Source organism: Bos taurus, chromosome 4 (genome assembly GCF_002263795.3).
Source record: "Bos taurus isolate L1 Dominette 01449 registration number 42190680 breed Hereford chromosome 4, ARS-UCD2.0, whole genome shotgun sequence".
NCBI classification, from domain to species: domain Eukaryota; kingdom Metazoa; phylum Chordata; class Mammalia; order Artiodactyla; family Bovidae; genus Bos; species Bos taurus.
In genome coordinates, this window is record NC_037331.1 from 82,778,106 (window position 1) to 82,785,180 (window position 7,075).

The window sequence follows — 7,075 nt, forward strand, 5'->3', positions numbered from 1 at the left end:
TTAGTGACTCAAGGTAACTTGGCTTTGTCAAGACAGTTCTTATATGCTTCATGCTACCACTCCATTTTTAAGAGCTCTCCCTTGTGGCTCAGAGGGTAAAGAATCTGCCTACAATGTGGGAGACCCAGGTTCAATCATTGGGTTGGGAAGATCCCCTGGAGAAGGGAATGGTAATCCACTCCAGTGTTTTTGCCTAGAGAATTCCAAGGACAGATGAACCTGGTGGGCTACAGTCCATGGGGTCCCAAAGAGTTGGACATGACTCAGCAACTACACTTTCTTCCTTTCACCACTCCATTTATCTTTCTATACTTTCTCACATTATTCATACCTCATAGGCTAAGAACCTGGTGGGCTACAGTCCATGGGGTCCCAAAGAGTTGGACATGACTCAGCAACTACACTTTCTTCCTTTCACCACTCCATTTATCTTTCTATACTTTCTCACATTATTCATACCTCATAGGCTAACCTCAGTATATCAATGAATTAGCTTTGATCTCTCTCACAACATTATGTCTGCAACAAATCTAAATCAATCTATGCTTTCAGTGTGGATTATAACATCAGAAGCAAGTTTAGGTTGAAGATCGCAGATGTAAGTCAAGTAGTTTCTGCCATCAACATCATTTTTCAAGTCCATCATGCTAAAATCACAGTGAAAAGATAGGATAATTTTATCTGTACTGCAATCCAAGCTGCTAAAGACAGTTATATTTAAAAGACAAGCAAAAATTACAAAAAGGTAAGCACTCAGCTTAAAAGAATGTTCCTTAATCCGCCTTGCAATAGTGATTACACAAAAATAGTTGTTTACACACACAAACAAAGGATATTGAAAAGGCGCAAGTCTGGGTGCTCCATTTAGATTAGTGGCACTCTTGACTTGCTATTTAAATCAAGTTACCCCAAGTTGTATGAATCAAGCACGCTCTCAGGCCAAGGTCAGAGGAGGCATAAGACCAACCTGCCTGGTGGCTCAGTGGTAAAGAATCTGCCTGCAATACAGAACATGTGGGTTTGATCCCTGCATTGGGAAGATCCCCTGGAGAAGGAAATGGCAGCCCATTCCAGTATTTTTGCTTGGAAAATTCCATGAACAGAGGAGTGTGGCAGGCTATGGTCTAAAGAGTCAGACATGAGTAAAGCGACTGAGCACACAGCCCCAGCCACAGGAGATTAGTAAAATATGGGCAGGTTAACCAAAGTCAAAGACCAGATATGCAGTGGAATAGTAGTAGTCTGCTGTCCTAGAACACTGTTTTGTGTGGTATAAATCAGCTCACATGAGATTGTTAAATAGGGGAGTGATGTTAGAATAGTGCAGAAAGCAGGTTGGTATCCAGGTAATTTTTCCTAGCACTTTAATGTCCCATGCTACCAAGAACCAACAGCTAAAAGTCACATGGCTGACTGATGGATTACTCCTGGCTTGGAAGAACATGGTACCCAAATAACACTTTTTCACTCTGGCATCCCGCTGTCCCCTCAGCTTAGCTCAGCCATGTACTCCATTTTGATAGTGCTTATTTTGCATTTCTCCTAGATCTGCACAAAAGCAACAAGAGACAACAGGTCAGAGCCATCTGTCTCTGGCATCTCTAATTTTGTGCAAAGTCTGCAACTTCTGAGGGCGATGCTCTTCTGCCCTTGCTTCATCACTTAGCAGTGTCTCTCTTCCATAAACTGTCGTTTGTCAAGACACCTCCAACTTTTTTTAAAGGTACAGCTCTCTAAGTTACTATAGCATCTCATTGCATGCATGCTCAGTTGCTTCAGTCATGTTCAACTCTTTGCAATCCAACTGACCATAGACTGCCTCTGTCCTCTGTTGTTCAGTCGCTAAGTTGTGTCTGACTCTGTGACCCCATGGACTATAGACTCTCAGGCTCCTCTGTCCATGGGATTCTCCTGGCAAGAACATTGGAGTGGGTTACCATGCCCTCCTCCACAGGATCTTCCCAACCCAGGGATGAACTTGCTGTCTCTTGCATCTCCTGCATTGGCAGGAGGGTTCTTTATCACTAGCGCCACTTGGGAAGCCCTAGCATTTCTTTACTTGTAAGGAATTTCACATATCATGTCCTTTTAAATGTGTTCTTGTTTGGACTGTTATTGTCTCTGTTAATGCTGTCCACTGGTTCTCAAACTTCGCTTCCTGTTACCATCACTTGTGGACCTTTAAGAATCCAGATGCCTAGGCTCTCCCCTCATATCATTTAATTAGAATGTCTGGGGGTGGAAGCCAGGGCATTAGTAGTTTTCAAATATTCCCCATGTGTTTTCAATGAGCAGCAAAATTTGAGAACCACTGCTCTAGTTCAGTTGTTCAGTTTGAGTGGTCTTTCCCAGACCCATTTTTTTCTTAAGGTCTGTTATTTTAAGTGAGCTTTTTTTTTTTTTTGAATGTGAGGATTTTCAGGAATGTACATGCCACACTGTAGCCAAAATGTTTTATTTTACCATTTCAAATTTCCAAAATATAAATAATTTAAATAATTCATAAAAGTATCTTTAAGCATTTATTAATATGCATTATTGAAGATCCTTTGGAGAAGGAAATGACAACCGACGCCAGTATTCTTGCCTGGAAAACCCCATGAACAGAGGAGCCTGAGAGTCTATAGTCCATGGGGTCGCAGAGTCAGACACAACTTAGCGACTGAACAACAACACACAATAATCTATAAATGACACAGTGGGCCTCCTGAGATAGACTGGCTCTCCAGATCTTTAGGATTAAGTGCATGCCACAGCTGGTGTACCCAGTATGTTCGGTGACCTCACCACTGGCTGGTGCAGTGTGTGTCACACCTACACAGGTCTACAACTTGGCCCCCCCTCTACTTTATTTACAAGCAGCCCTGTCTTTTCCTGGGTCTCCCTACTCTTGCCATTCTTCCAATTCACCAACACTATCATTATGCTGCTCTTGATTTGCTGGCTGCCTCTCTGCCTGTCTTAACCATTATCTTTGAATCACATGTTTTCGGCCTTTCTACTCCTGCTGCTACAAATCAGAAACTCACATCTGGAGTCTTGCTAGTCTTCTAATCCTCACTTTCTACCTCCACTAAATAATGAAAGTCAGGTTAATTTTCCTAAAGTGCATCTGTACTTTTCCTCAAGCTACAACTTAACTCTTGGCTTTTTCATAAAATAGTCCAAGATTCTAACACATATCCACCTTCTTCTTCCTGAATCAATTAAAATGCATACTGCTCTATTTGTCCAATCAGAAAAAAAGAGACAGTGAGCAAAATACTTTAGTAGTACAAGCCCTGGGACTGAGTAAAGGGTTACCTGTGACATAATCTATGTCCATGAGCAATAAGAACTGACATTAATAGAGTGCTTATTACATCTCAGGTTTTACAAGAATTACTTTTAATCCGCCAACAATTTGATAAAGTAAGTACCATCATTTCTCCATTTTACAGATAAGAAAACTGAGGTAAGAAGGTTAAGTAATCCACTCAGAGCCTCACTGGATCCAAATCCAAACAGGCTAGCTCCTGAGGTAGTGTTCTTAATCAAAACCCTATACTCCTTCTCAAGTAGCAAGTTAGTTCAATGTAATTCTTGCCAAATCTTAAAAAATGGCATAAAAAATGCCTGCTCTAATACTTAAAAGGAAAAAACCCATAATATATGAAAAACACTTTGTAATTTACACTATTAAATGAACTAATGTTTTCACATCAATTATCTTTCTTTATAATTTGGGATATGTATTATTTTTCCATACACTAATTATTTCATGCTTATAATTAAAGCTCTGTACCTATTCAGGAGTTTCTTTGTAAGGAGAAATCAGGGTTTATTTATGTCCTTTTCGGCCTTGGAAAATCCTAGAAAGATCTATTTAATATACATTGCTAATTGGTTGACACTTTCGGAACTTGTAGGAATACAAATTGATATAAATAAAAGCTACATAATATTAGATTAAAAGTAATATTTTAATTTTCCATTATTGTCATTTTTTTTCCTATGAACCATTCAAATTCAGTTTCCTCAGAATCTACCACGAGTCTGATTCTTTGGGTTAATGAAAGAGAACAGGATACAAAGGGAAATGAGTTATGTCCTGCCTCTCAAGGGAATTAACCAGAGAGAGACTAATTTTATATACTTTGATTTCTACTAATGGAAAGTAAGTTCAGGAAATTCAGATATCTAGCAAACTCCTTTCTACCCTTTCCCATTTCTTTTCTGCCCTATTCTTGGTAAATCTTCATTGCAGTTCTAGATACATGTAGTTGGATTACTAGTGAGAGACAGATTCATGAATGGGTTGAGATAAAATATTGAGCCAATCTTAACTGAACTAAATATAAAAGAAAAAGCTTTCTGCTCCAAGTTTGAATTCAGAACTAATGGACTAAAACGAGTGCTTTTAGTAAAATAAAAAGCATTCCAGCATACTTTGATGTTTTAACAGTGACAGAGTTCCATTCAAATGAGTAGCACTTTGAGATATTTTATTTAAGTTCAAAATTTCATTGTGCCCCTTGGTAAAGAAACCACCTGCCAAAACAGGAGATGTAAAAGACATGGGATTGACCCCTGGGTCAGGAAGATCCCCTGGAGAAGGGCATGGCAACGCACTCCAGTATCCTTGCCTGGAGAATCCCATGGACAGGGAGTCGGATACAACTTGGAGACTGAACTTGTAGTTTAGGTATGTAGTTTATGACGAAATTAGTTCTGTAAGTTACTATACAATGTTAATAAACATTGTCACATATAAATACACTCTAAGAGATGAAACACTACATGGGTTATCCATTTTAAATACTTAGTAAAATTTGCTGCTGTCGTTCAGTCACTCAGTCCTGTAGGACCCCATGGACTGCAGCATGCCAGGCTTCTCTGGCCTTCACTATCTCCGGGAGTTTGCTCAAACTTAGCACAATACTTTTTAAAAACTCCTTACTAATGATACTACATTTATCACTAGATAGTACTTTGGTTTTCTTTTAGTTCAGTATCTAACACCTGCACATCACATGATAGCTTCATTTTTCTTTTAATTTACGGAAGATATTGCACTTGCATTTACCACCACTACCACCACCACCATCCCCTCAAACAAACAAAAAACTGGGACATACACCACCTAATTCCTGACTACATGTGGTTCAAACAGGCCAAAGTAAGTTTCAGTATATAAAATACTAAACATTTGGGAATGATCTGTAGGTAATTTTGTAAGTACGCTGTAATGAAAACAGATGCTTTTCAGAAGAAAACTGCTGACATTGCAAGAGTTTTTAAACCTTCTTCAGTTAAGAAACAGCACACCTGTGAAAATGACTATATACTACCAAACACAATCTACAAATTCAGTATGATCCCTATCAAATTACCAATGGCATTTTTCACAGAACTAGAACAAAAAATTTCACAATTCATATGGAAACACAAAAGACCCTGAATAGCTAAAGATAGTCTTGAGAAAAAAGAATGGAGCTGGAGGAATCAACCATCCTGACTTCAAAGTATACTACAAAGCTACAGTCATCAAGACAGTATGGTACCAGCACAAAAACATAAATATAGACCAGTGGAACAAGACAGAAACCCCAGAAATAAACCCTTGCACCTATGGGTACCTTATTTTTGACAAAGGAGGCAAGAATATACAATAGGGCAAAGCAGCCTCTTCAATAAATAGTGCTGGGAAAATTGGACAACTACATGTAATAGAATGAAATTACACTTCCTAACACTACACAAAGACAAACTCAAAATGAATTAAAGACCTAAATGTAAGACCAGAAACTATAAACCTCTTAGAGGAAAACATGGCAGAACACTAGATGACATAGATCAAAGCAAGATCCTCTATGACCAACCTCCTAGAGTAATGGAAATAAAAACAAAAGTAACAAGTGGGACCTGATTAAAATTAAAAGCTTTTGCTCAGCAAAGGAAAACAGAAGCAAGGTGAAAAGACAACCCTCAGAATGGGAGAAAATAGCAAACGAAACAAATGACAAAGGATTAATTTCCAAAATATACAAGCAGCTCATACAACTCATTGCCAGAAAAACAATCAATCTAATCAGAAAGTGGGAAAAAGACCTAAACAGACATTTCTCCAAAGAAAACATACAGATGGCTAACAAACACATGAAAAGATGCCCAACACCACTCATTATTATAGAAATACAAATCAAAACTACAATGAGCTATCACTTCACACTGGTCAGAATGGCCATCATCAAAAAGTCTACAAACAATAAGTGCTGGAGAGGGTGTGGAGAAAAGGGAACGCTCTTGCACTGTTTGTTAGTGGGAATGTAAATTGATATAGCCACTATGGAAGATAGTGGCCTTAAAAAACTAGGAATAAAACCACCATATGACCCAGCAATCCCACTCCCAGGCATATACCCTGAGGAAACCAAAATTGAAAAAGACACATATATACCATTGTTCATTGCAGCACTATTTACTATAGCTAGAACATGGAAGCAACCTAGATGTCCATTGACAGATGAATGGATAAAATTGTGGTACATATACACTATGGAATATTATTCAGCCATAAAAGGAACACATTTGAGTCAGTGCTAATGAGGTGGATGAACCTAGACCCTATTACACAGAGGGAAGTAAGTCAGAAAAAGATACATATCATATACTAATGCACATATACAGAATCTAGAAACAAGGTACTGAAGAATTTATTTGCAGGGCAGCAATGGAAAAACAGACATAGAGAATAGACTTATGGACATGGGGAGAGGGGAGGAGAGGGTGAGATGTATGAAGAGAGTAACATGTAAACTTACATTACCATATGTAAAATAGACAGCCAACAGGGAATTTGCTTTATGTCTCAGGAAACTCAAATATGTGCTCTGTATCAACCTAGAGGGGTGGGATGGTGAGGGAGATGGGCGGGAGGAAAAAAAAGAAACAGCACCCCTAACTGACATCATAAGGCAATTTTGTACAAAGGAAAAATAACTCTGGTATTTTGTACATGGATTTTTTTTTTTCTAACTTCAAGTCCTTTGAATCTAAATACCACAGTAAAATAAATATGTTTTGTAGTAACACA